This window comes from Mauremys reevesii, linkage group 1, assembly GCF_016161935.1.
Source record: "Mauremys reevesii isolate NIE-2019 linkage group 1, ASM1616193v1, whole genome shotgun sequence".
NCBI lineage: Eukaryota > Metazoa > Chordata > Testudines > Geoemydidae > Mauremys > Mauremys reevesii.
The window spans coordinates 91,448,552-91,466,698 of record NC_052623.1 but is presented as its reverse complement, the minus strand read 5'-3'; the positions used below and the strand labels follow the sequence as shown (position 1 = coordinate 91,466,698).

The window sequence follows — 18,147 nt, the reverse complement described above, 5'->3', positions numbered from 1 at the left end:
AGAAAAAATTTCTCAATACTTTAAATGACTGCTTCATGGAGCAGCTGGTACGGGAACCCACAAGGGGAGAGGCAACTCTAGATTTAATCCTGAGTGGAGCGCAGGAGCTAGTCCAAGAGGTAACTATAGCAGGACCGCTTGGAAATAGTCACCATAATACAATAGCATTCAAGATCCCTGTGGTGGGAAGAACATCTCAACAGCCCAACACTGTGGCATTTAATTTCAAAAGGGGGAACTATACAAAAATGAGGAGGTTAGTTAAACAAAAGTTAAAAGGTACAGTGACTAAAGTGAAATCCCTTCAAGCTGCATGGGCGCATTTTAAAGACACCATAATAGAGGCCCAACTTCAATGTATACCCCACATTAAGAAACACAGTAAAAGAACTAAAAAAGAGCCACCATGGCTTAACAACCATGTAAAAGAAGCAGTGAGAGATAAAAAGACTTCCTTTAAAAAGTGAAAGTCAAATCCTAGTGAGGCAAATAGAAAAGAGCATAAACACTGCCAAATTAAGTGCAAGAGTATAATAAGAAAAGCCAAAGAGGAGTTTGAAGAAAGGCTAGCCAAAAACTCCAAAGGTAATAACAAAATGTTTTTTAAGTACATCAGAAGCAGGAAGCCTGCTAAACAACCAGTGGGGCCCCTTGACGATCGAAATACAAAAGTGTCGCAATCCGATTCATAGTTATGGCTCTGTATGGCCAATTGTTGGTCCACGGCCATCTTGTCCTGCTAAAAGGACAAGGCAGCCTCCATTTTGGACCAGATTCTTGTTGTAGATGAGAGGGCAAAAAACTCTGGTCACAACCAAGTCAGTTGTGCTCTCCTGTGTTTTTGTTTTTTTTGTTCTGTTGCTGGGCCATCTAAAGGTCAGGCTAGTTCTATGTATGAAGGCCTGATTCTGCCCAGCAACCTGTTTTTTTGGGTCGGTCGTCTGGAGGTCAGGCTAGTTCTGCCTAGTAACTCCAGAGTACTGTATACAGAGCCTTAGTTCTGCCCAGAGACTCACTTTCCCGCTCTTTTTGGACCCAGTCATCTAAGGGTCAGGTTTGTTTACTCGTCAACTCCAGTGTGCCGTGTGCAAAGCCTTCCGACGTGGGGTGGCAACAGCTCGAAACCTGAAGGGAGGAGGGACCAGGGAGCCAATCAGATGTTGACACAGGGAGTGAGACCCTTCTACAAAACTAGGTTTCCCCCCAAAATTTGTGTGGAGCATCCGCGTGTTAGCTGAAGGACCTGATCACTCGTTCGGCCAGGGTCTCCTCCCGGTAAAGTGCACTCGTGTCGTATCGTTTGGATTCGTTGTCGTTTGGACCTGATCCCTGTCAGCTCGTCATGCTTCTGGTGTCTGTTCTGCTGGTCAGCTGCCCCTGGAGTGTGGTATTTGCTTTTTGATATCTGACAGTTAGCTTATTTAGCCTCTTACTTTTCCCCTCCCTAACTTGGTACCAAATATCTACTCAGGATTGTATTAGAGAGCTCAGAATTGCACAATTGTTTAGCTAGCTTGTATTATTGTTCTATTAGTTATTGAATTGTTAATTGCAAATTGTTTTATGTGTTTGAATCACTGCTCTGTCTGTGCCCAGTGTGTGTGTGTTTAACTGGGGAGCTGCCTCTACTTAGAGGGTGGCTGACCAAGGGGGTCCAGTCCCCGCGGTCTGAGTGAGTGGAATCTGCCCAGCTGCAGCCGCACCACACTCTGGGTTTACCCTCTGTGTGAAAGCAAGGGTGGCTGAGGCAGTGGCCTGTGGGTCTCTTTTCTGTGTTTGCACCAGGCATCGCCCTGACGAACCTGATTCCTATCTGTGTGATTGGTGTGTCTGCCTATTTGGTGTGGTGTGGTGAGCAGTATAAAGTGAATTATTACTGTGTTTTGGGGGGTGTTTGTACTTTTAATACCATCCCAGCCCAAGTTGTAATTATTCCCTAAATAAACGCAGCCACTTGGCTTTTCAGTGTTACCCTGGTCCTGCCTGTTTTTCCTCACTCAATACCAAGCTTGAACGAACCCCCAGCTAATTCAGACAAAAAGGAGCACTTAAAGACGATAAAGTCATTGTGGAGAAACTAAATGGATTCTTTGCTTCAGTTTTCATGGCCGAGGATGTTAGGGAGATTCCCAAATCTGAGCTGGCTTTTGTAGGTGACAAATCTGAGGAACTGTCACAGATTGAAGTGTCACTAGAGGAGGTTTTGAATTAATTGATAAACTCAACATTAACTAGTCACCGGGACCAGATGGCATTCACCCAAGAGTTCTAAAAGAACTCAAATGTGAAGTTGCGGAACTATTAACTAACCTGTCCTTTAAATCGGCTTTGGTACCCAATGTAATCTGTCCTTTAAATCGGCTTTGGTACCCAATGACTAGAAGTTAGCTAATGTAACGCCAATATTTAAAAAGGGCTCTAGAGATGATCCCGGCAATTACAGACCAGTAAGTCTAACGTTGGTACCGGGCAAATTAGTCGAAACAATAGTTAAAAATAAAATTGTCAGACACATAGAAAAACATAAACTGTTGAGCAATAGTCAACATGGTTTCTGTAAAGGGAAATCGTGTCTTACTAATCTATTAGAGTTCTTTGAAGGGGTCAACAAACATGTGGCCAAGGGGGATCCAGTGGATATAATGTACTTAGATTTCCAGAAAGCCTTTGACAAGGTCCCTCACCAAAGGCTCTTACGTAAATTAAGCTGTCATGGGATAAAAGGCAAGGTCCTTTCATGGATTGAGAACTAATTAAAAGACAGGGAACAAAGGGTAGGAGTTAATGGTAAATTCTCAGAATGGAGACGGGTAACTAGTGGTGTCCCCCAAGGGACAGTCCTAGGACCAATCCTATTCAATTTATTCATAAATGATCTGGAGGAAGGGGTAAACAGTGAGATGGCAAAGTTTGCAGATGATACTAAACTACTCAAGATAGTTAAGACCAAAGCAGATTGTGAAGAACCTCAAAAAGATCTCACAAAACTAAGTGATTGGGCAACAAAATGGCAAATGAAATTTAATGTGGATAACTGTAAAGTAATGCACATTGGAAAAAATAACCCCAACTATACATACAATATGATGGGGGCTAATTTAGCTACAACGAGTCAGGAAAAAGATCTTGGAGTCATCATGGATAGTTCTCTGAAGATGTCCACGCAGTGTGCAGAGGTGGTCAAAAAAGCAAACAGGATGTTAGGAATCATTAAAAGAGAGATAGATAGTAAGACTGAGAATATATTATTGCCCTTATATAAATCCATGGTACGCCCACATCTTGTGTACAGATGTGGTCTCCTCACCTCAAAAAAGATATTCTAGCACTAGAAAAGGTTCAGAAAAGGGCAACTAAAATGATTAGGGGTTTGGAGAGGGTCCCATATGAGGAAAGATTAAAGAGGCTAGGACTCTTCAGCTTGGAAAAGAGGAGACTAAGGGGGGATATGATAGAGGTATATAAAATCATGAGTGATGTTGAGAAAGTGGATAAGGAAAAGTTATTTACTTATTCCCATAATACAAGAACTAGGGGTCACCAAATGAAATTAATAGGCAGCAGGTTTAAAACAAATAAAAGGAAGTTCTTCTTCACGCAGCACACAGTCAACTTGTGGAACTCCTTACCTGAGGCGGTTGTGAAGGCTAGGACTATAACAGTGTTTAAAATAGAACTGGATAAATTCATGGTAGTTAAGTCCATAAATGGCTATTAGCCAGGATGGGTAAAGAATGGTGTCCCTAGCCTCTGTTCGTCAGAGGATGGAGATGGATGGCAGGAGAGAGGTCACTTGATCATTCCCTGTTAGGTTTACTTCCTCTGGGGCACCTGGCATTGGCCACTGTCGGTAGACAGAAACTGGGCTAGATGGACCTTTGGTCTGATCCAGCTGTTCTTATGTTCTTATACTAAAAAAGGGAGCTTGCACTCTCAGGCAATGTTAGAAGATCTCCAACAATAGACTGTAGTTCAACTATGAATTTAACATTAGTTTATACCATTGCTAACACCAGAACATAGAAATTGCCATTCTGTATCAGACAAATGGTCCATATCAAATGCTTCAGGGGAAGATGTGATAGCTCAAGCTGGGAAGCTGTAGAATAAACTGCCTATCAGGGCAGTTTCTTTCCAACTCCATAAGTTAAAGGTCTCATTATGCCCTGAAGAAGGATGATTAATAACCCTTCCAACCTTTTTTTTTTTTCATTTTAAACAAACATTATATTTAGTGACAGTTAAGATTGCCTCAAGATATACCTCACCATGATAAAATCTTAAAAACGTGGAAATAAGAAGTTAAGAATGAAGTCTCCCTAAATTATTTGCCCCCTTCATATTGACAGCATGTTAGGCAATATCACCCTAATAGGCCATAAGGCTTTCACTTCCTGTTCCAACCGATAGGGAAAAGTAATTCATACTCTACCATCATCAAACTCACACTCACACAGAACCCATAACGGTGACCTCAGCAATGTTACAGCAGCCCAGATAGATGGACTGTGGGACAGTAAGATATGCTACTCTGTCGATACTTTAATGTGCTTCCTCTCCCGCAATGGCTGGGTTGCAGGTGTGTGTGTGTGTGGTTTGAAAGAAAGGCTTAAGGAATGGGAATTGAAAAAAGTTAGGTGTGTGGTGCTATTTGCCAGCTCTAAAGGAGGGTAAGGGCTTTAGATGCATTAAAAATGTTAGAGGGGAATAATCACCTCCCTCGATCTGCTAGCAACACTCCTAGTAATGCAGCCCAATCTACCATTAACCTACTTGGCAACAAGGGCACACTATTGACTCATATCCAGCTTCTCGTCCACTGTAATCCCCAGGTCCTTTACTGCAAAACTGTCGCTTAGCCAGTCGGTCCCCAGCCTGTGGCGGTGTATGGGATTTTTCTGTCCTAAGTGCAGGATTCTGCACTTGTCCTTGTTGAACCTCATCAGATTTCTTTTGGCCCAATCCTCCAATTTGTCTATGTCACTGTGGACCCTATCCCTACCTGAATTGAGATATTCAAATCTGTTTTATTTTATATCATTTCTAGACAACTGTACAATTATATATTTAAAAAAAACACTGCATAAACCAGGGTTTCTCAAACAGGGGTCGCCGCTTGTGTAGGAGAGCTCTTGGTGGGCAGGGCTGGTGTGTTTACCTGCCCTGTCCGCAGGTCCGTCCGATCGCGGCTCCCACTGGGAAGAAAGAGGCCGAGTGTTTTGATTTTTTTTAAAGCTCCAATCAATCATCTGCAAGTAATGCTTATGGTGGAGGAGAGACAAAAATAAGGCAGGTGTAAACTCCAGAAAGAGCAGTGTTAGTCAACCTGTAAAGAACCAAAATCTTTTTTAGAATATAATTTCTGATAGGGGGATCCTGTGGCGTAGTGCAGATGCCATGGTGATTTGAGCTTTGCAGTCATGGAATATCTGAAAGTCTCATTACTTTATGCCCTTTCCCTGATATCAAATAAGTATTCAACTGTAATGGGCCAAAACACTGCAGTCAATTTACTGATAGTGTTACTGTATTATTTCTTTAGCATAATGGAGTATTTTGAAAGGGTTATTGGAAATTGCAAGTTAATACCATAAGATGCAAATGGTAGATATTTTATTCGTCTGCCTTCTTTCTCAATATTTGGTGTTTTTCTTCAAATCCCAACACCCAGATTCATGTGATCTTTTTTTTATGAAAGTTGAGATTCTCATGTAAACTAAGTTTCTCTCCCTCACAGCTATGGAGAAAAGCTTGAAAATATGAAGCAAATGGTCACTAAATGCTTAAAAGCAGAAGGCAAATAAAAAGCCCCCAACATTTATCATTACTAACAAAACAAAACAAAAACTAATTATTTTGGAGGATTGACTCATGATTTTTGAACATTTGGAGTTAGCAATGCTACTTCTGAAATATTTTAGCCACCTGATGTTACCACTTTAGCCAGACAGGAACCACGCTGTCTCCAGTATCATCCAGACAAATACTTTTAGCAAGGAAATTAAAAACAAAAAACGAGTGTTCTATTTTGATGTATATCATCCTGAGATGGTTATTAAAATTCAAATAAATAAACCTAAAATTGCTTGTAAATGTAATAAGAACATGGAGCTTAGGTGTAATTAGGTTGGTAAATTATTTATTAGAGCTCTGTTTCAATAATAAATGACAAACAAAAGTAAAGTGACTATCTGATATATTAAAAGAGTATAAGACAGAAAGTTACAATTGTTTATTGCCTACTGAAATCAGAAAAAAAATCCTTCTGTTGAGCCTTGTTCACACAGTAATTGATTTATTTAAATGCCAGACAGGTATACTTAGCCTCTCTTCAGTTAGAAACCAAAAACTTATTGACAGACCACCTGACTGCCCAATGTATAATTCTTACTGTATTTTTAGACTGTGTACAGTAGTTAATACCACACAGATAAATACTTTATAAAATCAATAGACACTCTGGATAGATGGATACATACAGATAGACAGATCACAGAATTATTTATATAGTTCTACTCCTAATTCAATACACTGAAAACTCCCTCACAGAAGGCTCCTTACACTAGGGCCTAGGTATCACAATACATAGAATCACTGCACATCTTGAATAGGAGATATTTATTAAAGAAAACAGCTACATGTACAGAACAAATAAACAGCGTAAGAACATGAGAACGGCCATACCGGGTCAGACCAAAGGTCCATCTAGCCCATTATCCTGTCTTCCAAAAGTGGCCAATGCCTAGTGCCCCAAAAGGAATTAACAGAACAACGTAATTATCAAGTGATCCCTGTTGCCCATTCCCAGTTTCTGGCCTTCTCCAAACTCAAGTTCCAGCTTTGTCTGACTTGTTTACCTGCAACTATACTCTGAAACTCTAGAGAGCCCATAGATGAATTCAGTCTCAATAATATACCGGAAGTAAACATATTTTATTGGAGACACAAAAATTGCTTTATGTTTATCAATTATGCACCCAAATTAGTGTGTTATCCTGAAGCCATATGTCATGTGATTAGTTCATTTTACTTTAAGGGGACTTAGAGACTGTAAATTCCAAATGTCGGGCACTGTATCTTTAATGTCAAACACATTGTGGAATTCAACCAGATATTAGGAATCTATAAAATGTTGGGATTCCCAAAAGGCAGAGAAAGCAGTGTATAAATACATTAGTTTTCTAAATGACCATCAAGAGAAATGTAATCATATGTGGGGTGGATTCTTTTTTTAATCATATCTTCTCAGTAAATGACAGATGTGAGAATTAACTACCTCCTTGGAAACAAAACAAAAACCAGAACTAAGGGAAAACTTAACAGGATACAACTTAACAGAAAGAAGAGAGAAATATGGAGCAAGCAGCTGCCATTTTCAAAAGTATCACTGCAGGATTGCAGGTGCTTGTTTCTGTCAACTTTAGAAGACCAACCCCACAAAGGCATGCTGGTGGGGGGGAAAAAAGTTATAGTGAGAAGGATTAGTAAGGCTCAAGTAATTACAGAGGAAATGCTCCTGGACAAGTAACTACTGCTATTTTACGATGAGATTAAGGGCACTGGCAGTATTTACACTGGGTCTTCCCAAATACTTATTTTAACTCTTAGTTGGTTTCTGAATTCACTGTAGCTTACTTTTATTGCATTATTTATAGAACATAAATACTGCATTCAAGACTGTACAGGAAATGGAGAAAAATGAAATCTAGGGAGATTACAGTAGAAATATTACACAGGTAGTACAGTCCTCACATAGGAAATCAAATGATTTAGTGTTGCTAAATCATAACATAGAGGTGAATCAGGTCTGCAACATTGTACATGTATCAACCTTGGTTTACAGGTTTGTATGGTCAGCTGTGTCACCAACCCATCTCAGTTTCTGTTCCATTCCCTCAGCTTAAAATGAGGGAATGGAGTAGAATTTTGATGCATTAATAGAATTATGTTTCCTAATTTATTTAAAGAATTGGGCATGTAACCAGTTTTGCTGGTCAAGTAGCAGATTACTTCTCCCCACCAGAATAAGGAAATGGGGAAACAGAGAACAAATTAGCATGTTACAATCTTGCCATACAGGCCAGATTGTTTCACTTGTACCTGGAGTAATTCCTTACTTCATCAGGAGCTCCGTTAAACCAATGAGGCTATTCATATAGTAAGGAATTATTCCATGTGAAAAAAGAGCAGAAATCTGGGGATAACAAGATAGAAACACATAAGGCTCAATTTTGTCTCTTATGGCCTTGTCTTTACTAGGAAAAACAGGTGTGTTCTTAATGAAAGTTACCTAACTCAGGTTAATTAGAAGATAAAACCATAGCACTGACAAGGCAGTTTCCAGTTGTCACATGGGCTGGAAAGTCAAGTTAAAATCTATGGGGCACACTAGTCTGTAGATCAACCTGTCAACTCAACTACAAACTACTTTGTCTGCACTAGGGTTTTACCTCTACCTTTAAATAGTTTGGGAGCTTTCTAATGGGTCTCTGTATGCTCTATTGCCAAAAACACTGCTAGATGCTAACAGAGCAACAGTGCACATTTGTGGCTAGGCCTGTATGTTTGTATATAGTTACTAAAACAGTTATTCATTACACACAACTATGGCTGTGGGGTTTCTTCATATTCTTAATGTTATGTAGAGAGCAAAGATACGACAAGACCCACTAGTGCTACTGACATTACTGTCCAGCATTGCTTTGTGCTCCCAAGTTTACAGGTGGAAAGAATAGGATGGCTTTCTTCACCATCCCCTTAAGCACTTCCACAATCATGTACTAATTTAAAACTGCTACCTGTTTCAGTGAAGCCAGAGTATTGAAATTATTTCCTCTGAGGTTTTGAACGGATATTAAATGCTACATTATTTAGTTGCTATACATTTAAGAATCAGTTTGCCTAATTTTAAAGCCATAGAAGTTTTAAAGATGGCTCAGAAGTTCATCATTACTGAATATTCATTCCACTTAGAATAAACTGTGAAATGAAGCAATGAAGGAAGCAGAGTAAAAACAAAACAAACAAAAGAAAGTATGATAAAAAGAGCAGAGAGTGGTGAGAGAGAAAATATAGAAAAAAACCAAACAAACCCAAAAGTATATTTGTATCCACTTCCACTGCTTACTTTTAATGGTGCTCTATGTCTGGTGTTTAGCTAGAAAAACTTTTTTTTTTTAAAGTTGAATCACCTTAGGGAAAAATGTTTTTACAATTACAGGAATCAAAAGTTTGACAATTCAGACTAGTACTCTGAACCCAACAAATAGTTTGAGAGGTTTACAAAAACCTGCAACTTCACAAGCTTCACCCATTCCTATACAAAACATTCACTTCTATAAACATATCACATATCTATCTACATCTTCAAATTAGCAGGATGGCTCAGGAACAAAATAAGCCTCTCCTTTGTCCAGTGGTTACAGAAAATTATATAATACGTTGATACACGGTTGGACAACTGTTGCTGTCCAGTTTAGAGTAGTTCTCAGGGTTCCTTTGGGACCTAGTGGATATCACAGATACTCTGAATTCTGATCCAGACCATAAGTTATTATGGCACATCCAAGTTCACCTATTATCCAAGTGCAACCTATATGTCACTTATTTCTGTATTACTTAAAATCTTTTGTCATGACAGGATAATGTAATATTGTTTGCTTGCCTTCTGTTTGTAAAGGGCATGGGATCGGAATATCCCTCTCTTTCCCTCCTCTTAGGATGGTTATTGTCTTTGTTTGACAAAGCATGACTATTCCCATAAGCTTTCCGGTGCAGCTATTCATTCTGAGAGACATGCCAATATACAAGTTATATTTTGTCATGTGAACTCAATGGACCATCAACAGTATTTATATTATTAATCAGATATTTATCAAACACACACCAACACATAAAATAAAACTTCTACAAAAAGTTGACCATTCCTTGGTATATGCAATTCCCTGCTCACTTGATTTGCCCCATTCCAGTAGCAGAAGGATGATTTCAGAAGAGTGTTGCTCCGGGAATGGAAGCCACTTTTTGAACAAGAGTAAGATGTGTTGAAGGGGGGATTATCAAATTGCTGAGCCGCCTGATGGGCAAGCAGACATGTTCATATATAATTTAGCTTCTATATGTGGGGTTCATTGGAAAGAGAACTAACAATCCCCTTTCCATTTCCCTATTATGTACTGGTAATCATTTAGTGTTGTGTTCAACAGCAAAAATAAATGTTGATAAAATCTACTAGAACTTAATAATCATGTCCAAAATGATCGCTAATGCAAACAGCTCTCTCTCCTAGTGTGGGGTCACTGTTAGAGAAAGAGCATGATAATGTACTGTTAAGATAAGTAAAATATTTTAAATAATAATTTCATTTTGTCTTTACATAATTAAAACTCCCCTCCCCCTCAGACAAACACCTTTATTCTTATATTAGATTTATGACTGTATGACACTTATCTGCCTCTTTTGTGCAATGATGATGTTACAACCAAATAAGACAATCTTAAAAAAAGGCTTAGGAGCTGAGCAACACACACAGATGATTTCTAATTAAAGACTTGCATTTCCACTTTCTAGGTCATACAATAATATGATTCATTTGTTTCTCTCTAATCAACAGTGAGATCAATATCTTTTTCCCTCTTCTGTATTAAAGGGTCAAGTAACCAAGTTAAAGTTCATTGGGTAATTACACACAACGATAATCAAGCATGAACAACTATTGCTGAGGGACGCGTTATCTGAGAAATGACTGAAAAGTAATTATACAGAATGCAATTAAAGACAAAATTTGATGATGTAAATAGAGTAAGGATGTAAAACAGACAGATAAGCCAGGAAATTAAAATTTCTAACTCATAACTATGAAAGAAAAATGTCAGTCTTGATGGTGTGATCTGGGAATGCAATAAAAGCGTTCATACTGAATTTCCTCACTTAGGGCCTAAAGCTTGGTTCAACAAGTAATTTCCTTCTAAAAGGGTTCACATTAATACTGTGAAAGAATATAAATATCCCCATATATTCCAGGTAGAAGTAGCCCCATTTGCAAGCTCCTCTAAATACTTTGCAGATTACTCTAAATAAAACTAATCTACTGAGCGGAGTACATTGCTACCATTTCCAGGTTAGGTGATGTATATGCACAATGTGTAGACCATGTCTCATTACTCCTTAAACCTTGCGCAAGAATGCCTCTGGCTTCTGTCATTCACAGCCATCAATACGATCACTCATCGAATGAATCAGAATTAGGGCAAACAACCTATGTCATATTATTTTTGGAGATGCCTATGTGCAGAGTTGTGCGGTGAGAGTTCATAAAACTGTCTTAAAGTTAAACAATGTATATTATTTCACTAAAATAATAGAGCATACATTGTCTAACATTTAATGCAGAAGAGGGAGTGCATATCAGTAATTATACATACAGGAAGCTTTAAATATGTACTAAAATAAACAATTAATTGCCCATTAAATATTAGAAGGACAGGACAATCCATCAGATAAGATAATGAACTCAGAGTGAGGAGAGCAGGGTTCAACTAACAGCTCTGAAAACGACATGTTGGAACTTTTGGCAAGTCATGGAATCTCTCTGTGCTTCTGTTTCACTTTCTATTACTAGCTTGTCTTGTTTATTGAGACTTCTAGCTCTTCAGGGCAGGATTGTTTCTAACTTGGTGTTTGTACAGCACCTAACATAATGCAGCTCTGATCTCTGATACTGTGATAATATATATAAATTATACACAAAAGCTATATGAAAAGAATATAAAGGCTGCAAAGTCAAGCATTACGCAATGTCAGCGTTTAGGTTGCCTGTGCAATCTTTATTTGGCCCCCGTTTGTGTAGGCATTTTAATAAAGTCTCTTTAATTATGTGATCACATGTTTCTGCCCACAGGACCCCTGCCTACCTTCACATAGCCAGTTTTTGTTTCCTCTCCAGTTCAGTCAGGCTTCTTCCTCCTCCATATTTCTTGGGTGCCAACAGGGGGAGCATTGACAATACAAGAGATACAGACCCCTTGTGCTCAGTTCTCATGTCTGGTATCACAGCATCATACAGCAGCAATTGCAAGAAAGATCATGCTCTGCCCTGGTTTAGAGAATTCACAGAATGTTAGAATTTAGCTCTAACAAGTGCGTATTGAGCATATGTGAACTTAGATCTTTTCCAGATTTGAGTGTTTTCCCCACAGGTACAGCAAAAAGCACATACTTCCAGGGTAACCCCCCTGCAACAATTCAAGTCCCTGCTCGAGTGTATAGGAGTGCTACAGTATCTCAACAAAACTTTTTTCTTTTCTTTTTTTTTTAAACATGGGCAAAATAATATATTTTAACTTAATATTTCAGAACTGTTTTTGTTTACACTCTCCAGTAAAGTTTAGACTGAGACAATCATCTAACATGGAAAATTTCAGCCTGAACAATTAAAGTTTGGCAAAAGTTATAAGCAACTGAAACCGAATCTTATCATAGAAAGAATCAGGTAACCCTAACTACCAACTCCAGCTATAAGAAATGAATAAGAAATGAAATAGTTATAATAATAGTGTATGTAGCAAATGGCGAGTCGACAGGGATTGCCCTCTCCTCCTAGGGCTATGGCTGGGACACATCCGCCAACTCCAGGGGGTGAGAAACAACCAGGAGTAGACATTCAGCCATTGCCCCTGGCCTTTCTTTTCCCAGACTCAGGCTGAAAGGTTGTTGTTTGTTTGTTTGTTTGTTTGTTTTTGTACAGGATGTAGACAGAGGCCACTGTTTGTGGCCATTGAGAGTGCAGGAGATTGGCTGTGGCAGGGGAAAGCAGGGAAAAATTGCAAAGTTTTGTACTTTTGACAAATTGCTTATTTGTTGTTTAATATCAGAGGGGTAGCTGTGTTAGTCTGGATCTGTAAAAGCAGCAAAGAGTCCTGTGGCACCTTATAGACTAACAGACGTATTGGAGCATGAGTTTTCGCGGGTGAATACCCACTTCGTTGGATGCAACAATAAGGTGCCACAGGACTTTTTGCTACTTTTATTTGTTGTTTGTCTTTCTTAATTATTTATGAAGAAAATAAATATCAATTTCAATCAGCTCCCAGTTCTGACCAATAGCCTGTGCTTCCCAGCTAGATGGGCTGCTGTGGAGATAGGGACCCTGGAATCCAGGTACCTTTTTAGCTTGCCCAGGTTCTGTATAGCCCAGCAGCTGGAAGGCCAAGGAGCCAGGGAGACAAGCAGGTGAACTGGAAGAAAATCAGCCAGGATTCTACCAAAAGATTCATACAAATCTCAACTTCCCCACAGAATGTTTTGGTTTTGACAAATTAGCTTTTTCTGACAGAAAAAATTGCATTGGAAAATTTCCAACCAGCTGTACTTGTACACTCTTTGTGTCAGGGACTGTTTTCTATTCTCTGATTTTACAGTGCCAAGCACAATAGGACCCTACTATCTGAGGACTATTGAATATCCACAATTATGACTATGACTGAGTAACTATGACCATCATTGTGACTAATAACTGGTGGACAGACACAAGGACAGTTGGGTTAATTTGCTGGATGCTTATCTTGCATATTGCTAAAGGAAGAGGGCACTCACTCTCCATAGGCAATAACAAAACCATGCTATATTTTATCAGACCCTATAAGCGAAGAAATCAGGAAAATCTGGAACAGTAGGTCATCATAGCATAAATGCAAATCAAACCGTATGGATAATTATAAAATAAATGAAATCAAAGCACTTTTACAGTTCAAATCTGCTATATAACAACTAATGGGGTATGGAGCAGAACAAAACCAGTTTTTCTTCACTTTCAAGGCATTTCACAACTTCATTTCTTTACCTCCCTCCTGGTCTCTCTGGTTGCCCAAGCTTCTCTCTTGCTAGTTTGTTTTATATGCATTGCCCCCTAACATTTGTATTTTCTTTCATGTTCCCCTTCAATAAAATTCTGTTGACTAAGGAATCCAGTATCCTTCATGGAGATCCATTGTTGCCATCACTGGGTCCATAGAGGGTCCCATTACAATCAGTGAGATTTCTCACAGGTCCAGGATTTCATTATAGTGGACCCACAAGCAGTACTGGGGCCTGTTGCAATGAAAGAAATGTAGGAGATTATTTATATGCAAATCAAAAGAAAGGCAAGAGGAAAACAGAACTGAGAAGAGATGCAGCTGCTAGTATTTCTGTTTTTAAGAAGAGGGAGACAGGAATAGAGATGCACCAGGAGCCAAATTCAAGAAATAAAAAGAAAAGTATAGAACTAAACAATAGAAAGGAGATGATAAAAGTTTACTTAGCTAACTTAATGAACACAAGTTTCCAGAGCCAGATGGAATGAGTCCCAAGGGTTCTGAAGGTACTGGCTGAAGAAACAGATGAACCTCTAGCAATAAATATTTAATACATTTCAGAAATCAGGTCAGGTGCCAAAGCACTGGAAGAAGACTAACGTGGCTTGAGTCTACAATGAGAGAAAGATGTCCCAAATAGTTTGTGGCCTATGAACCTATTTTAGAAAAAATAACTGAAAACGTATTGGAATCAATTTGTGGGCAAATAGAAGAGAAGGAAGCGCTGCTTAATAGATTTTGGAATACAGTACATTCCAGACCAACCAGGTCATCTTTTGTAATGATACTGAATACCTTTATTGTTATTTTAATGTAAATTATGTATTTATTATTGTTTTATTAATACCAACAAAATTCAAGGTTAAAACACATATATTTTGGTTGTCTAGCTCAGTGTAGCTCACTTAGCAAGGACTGATCCAAGAAAAAGGTAAAACAGCAAGCACAACTGGTATATGTGACCAGTCTGAGAGTCCACCATATTCAATGAAATTCCAATGCTCTCCAAGATACACAAGTCCATACATTAATATGTTAATGAGGTCACTTTCAAATCTAATGGGACTAAATGTGCTAAAATGCCACTTTGGCTGCCTTGAGTTCACACCTATCATTTTTTTTACATGAGTCCTGTGTAAAACCTTTGATTACTTGCACAATCTTGCATTGTTTCCATTACCAAAACATTCCATGCTCTTAAAAAAAGTTTCTAACCAGCCAATATTTCATTGTTTCAAATAGAATGAAAAGAACAACATGGACAGCACTACAAACTTCAGTTCATCCTATGACCATTCTCATCTTAATGATCCAGTCATTCATTGTGGGACCAGTCTACCACTGCAAAGCCTTGTAATGTTCTTCAGAATGCCCTTTTTATATTGCCCAACTTTTGTCACTGTTGTTGGAAAGATAGCATGTTTTGAAATAGCACTTCTCACTCTATTGCATATTTAGTCATAGCTGTTAAGATCAGCTGTCATTTCCTCCTATTTAAATTTTTCAGTACAGGTGTCAGCATTTTATTGGCACACTTGCCTTAGTCATGAGTACTCAAAGCTGGGTACACAGCGTTGCACTCGAAATAATATAGGGACTCAAATTCAGGGGCCATTTTTTTAAATATTGTCCTAAGTGACTTGCCCAATGTCTCACAGGAAATCTCTGGCAAAGACAAGAACAATCCCTGTCCAGTGGTTTAACCACAAGATTGTTCTTCCTCTTTGACATGAACAGTTGCATTATGCAGAAAAAAACAGAAAACCATTAAATTCTAACCATTAAATTTAATAACCTCAACTGACTTGTTTTATTCATTAGCTTTAGTAAGGCATAACGAAGTGAAAGATGTTTAGTAGTTCCAGTTTTTATCTTTTACAATGAATTACTGGCAGAATTGTTTGCTGTGTAGAAGATAAATATTAGCTGTCTGGGCTTGGTTCTCCCCTCCCCAACCCTTTAGTCTTATTAACAAATAGTAAGTACTTTTGTGAGTCCTTAATTTGTGGACAAGACCTACACCGATGGATAAGCATTCTCCACTGCAGTTCCTTTGCCACAGATACAATCCATCACACATTAGTAAATAAAATGAGGTGCAGGTGGTCTATACTTAAAAGTTTTATCAGCATTACTGTTTCAGTTAGGGATATATTTTGTTTGCTGATGCAAGTTCTAGTATGGATGCAGTGGTATAAAGGTGACCTATAGTTATTCCCCTATAGTTGGTTGGCATTGCTAGGCCAACAGAGCTAAGATTGAGTGAGCGTGATTCTTTGCCTTCTTGTGCATCACCAATGGAATTTTTTACTAAGCTGCAACCAGTTATACCTGTGCAAACTCACTGAAGGCAATGGGGCTTGCACAGTTGTCACTGAGGGCATGATTTTAAGACAATGGAATCACCCAAGTGTAACTGAGAGTCTATCTCAGCTTTTATTAGATTTGATGGCATGCAAAAGGACTTTTAAAACCCAAGCTGTACTTTTAAAACCCAAGTCAGGTTGCAGGGCTCATGACTACGGGAAAACAAACCAAATTTTATATTATAAACTGAAAACAGTTGTGTAGAGATGAAAAACAAGGAACAAACAACAGTGATTATAGACAGTAACTTCTCAGAGCAGAGCTCACTTTAAGCCTACCTCCCAAGTGGCAATCAGGGAGGCTATTTGCCATTTTGACAACATCACAATGCACTAATCAGATCTCTTCCCTCAGATAAATCCAGATTTTCCCAGTATCCTTCTCAATCCCCAGCTTGCACTACCTGCAGGACCTTCTTCCCCATCACTAGTTTCTCTCTCTGACCGTTGAGCTGTGAACCAGCAGGACAGAAGCACAGCACACATACAAGGTCAGGGAGAGAACTAACATGAAGCTGGAGGCAGGTGAAAAGTGACACACAATCACCTTGGGAAGATGGAGATAGTGGCTGTGGTACTTTATAGGCAGAGGGAGAAGAAAGAGACCACCTGCTGATAGAGAAAAAAGACAGAAGAATAAATTCAGTTTACCAGTGTAATTTGAGAGTGAGGGAGTGTGCATGTCAAACAAGGTAAGGTGGCTGAGTGGTAAGAGTACTTGATTATAAACCTGAATATCATGGGCTTGAGGCTTGGGTCATCTCTAGTTCACCCAGCTGCAAAATAGGTACCTGATATATTGTGTTAAGGCAGTGAAAGGTGGTCAGATGTGATGCTAGCCACATTACTCCCTTATGTACCATTGGCTATGAAACTGATGTGCCTTAGTCATGTCAGCCTGATAAGACATTGGTTTGGAAGAACTTTGACAATAAATATGCAGGATGGCAAATTAAAGTCAAGTCAGAACAAAGCAGAATAATTTAAAATCATTGCTTCAACTTTGATTTGATCTCAAACTCTCCACAGATTTTGTATTTTAACTGTGCCATTTTCTATATCTCCTGAGTTGGAGGATTCTGCCTCATTTCACTTTGACAGGATTCCACATTGAGAGAGGATAAACATGACAGCCATTACTGTTCTGCTCTTTGAAACATAGGCAACAGTTTCCAGTTAGACAAGAAAAAGTTCTTAGAAAACTCTTGTATTCTGTTCAATATTTTCTCCTCCTAAAAGACAGACTTAACAACAACAAAAAAGAATCCATGTGTGAGAGTGTACTGTCAACTCCTGTTATGTTTACTTTCTTGTAAGAGTAGACAACTGCCCCATGCAGAGTTTTGTTTCTACATGTTGTTATCTTGTTTACTTCTTAGCCACCAGTGACCATATTTGTATTCTATTAATCTCTCACTCTCTCTTTCAAATAAAAAAAAGAATCACATTTGACAATACTTTATGTTTGAAGACTAGTGAAGGAAGTAAGTGACAGCTTTCTTCTGCTGTCACTTCAATTTTGCTTTTGTAGCAGTAGCAAAGTGACAACTATTCATACTTTCATGAACAAATAACGATATAAATTCCAACTCCATATTCCATCTAAAGTGGGGAAAGGGAGATATTATACAAAGAGACAGCTTTCTGTTCTTTTTCTCTCCTGATCTGAGTAAAAAAACCCTGCATTTTGCAAAGCATGGTGGTTTGCAGTCACAATTTTGCATTCTTTTTTACTAACTAAGCCTGTGGTTCAGGAAAGCATCCTCATTCATTAAAGCACTTTGCAAATGCTTATATTGAATTACGCTGAGGACACTTAGGCGCCAGATTAATTCATCCAGAGTCAGGAAAACACTTGCGCTTGTGCTTAAGCGATTTCCTGAATAAGCAGCTAAATTGATTTACTCTGGAAGAACCAACAAAACAAG

The 18,147-nt window shown here is 38.7% G+C and overlaps 1 long non-coding RNA gene across 2 annotated transcripts in view; it reads left to right on the top strand.

Annotated features, from left to right (window-relative positions):
- The window catches only part of LOC120377075, a 111,830-nt gene extending 94,234 nt beyond the window's left edge, over window positions 1-17,596 (top strand). For both annotated transcript variants that reach the window (XR_005587474.1, XR_005587475.1), the window contains one exon: window positions 15,096-17,596. This is a non-coding gene — a long non-coding RNA (uncharacterized LOC120377075). The remainder of the gene's footprint in view (window positions 1-15,095) is intronic.
- Window positions 17,597-18,147: the final 551 nt, after the last annotated feature.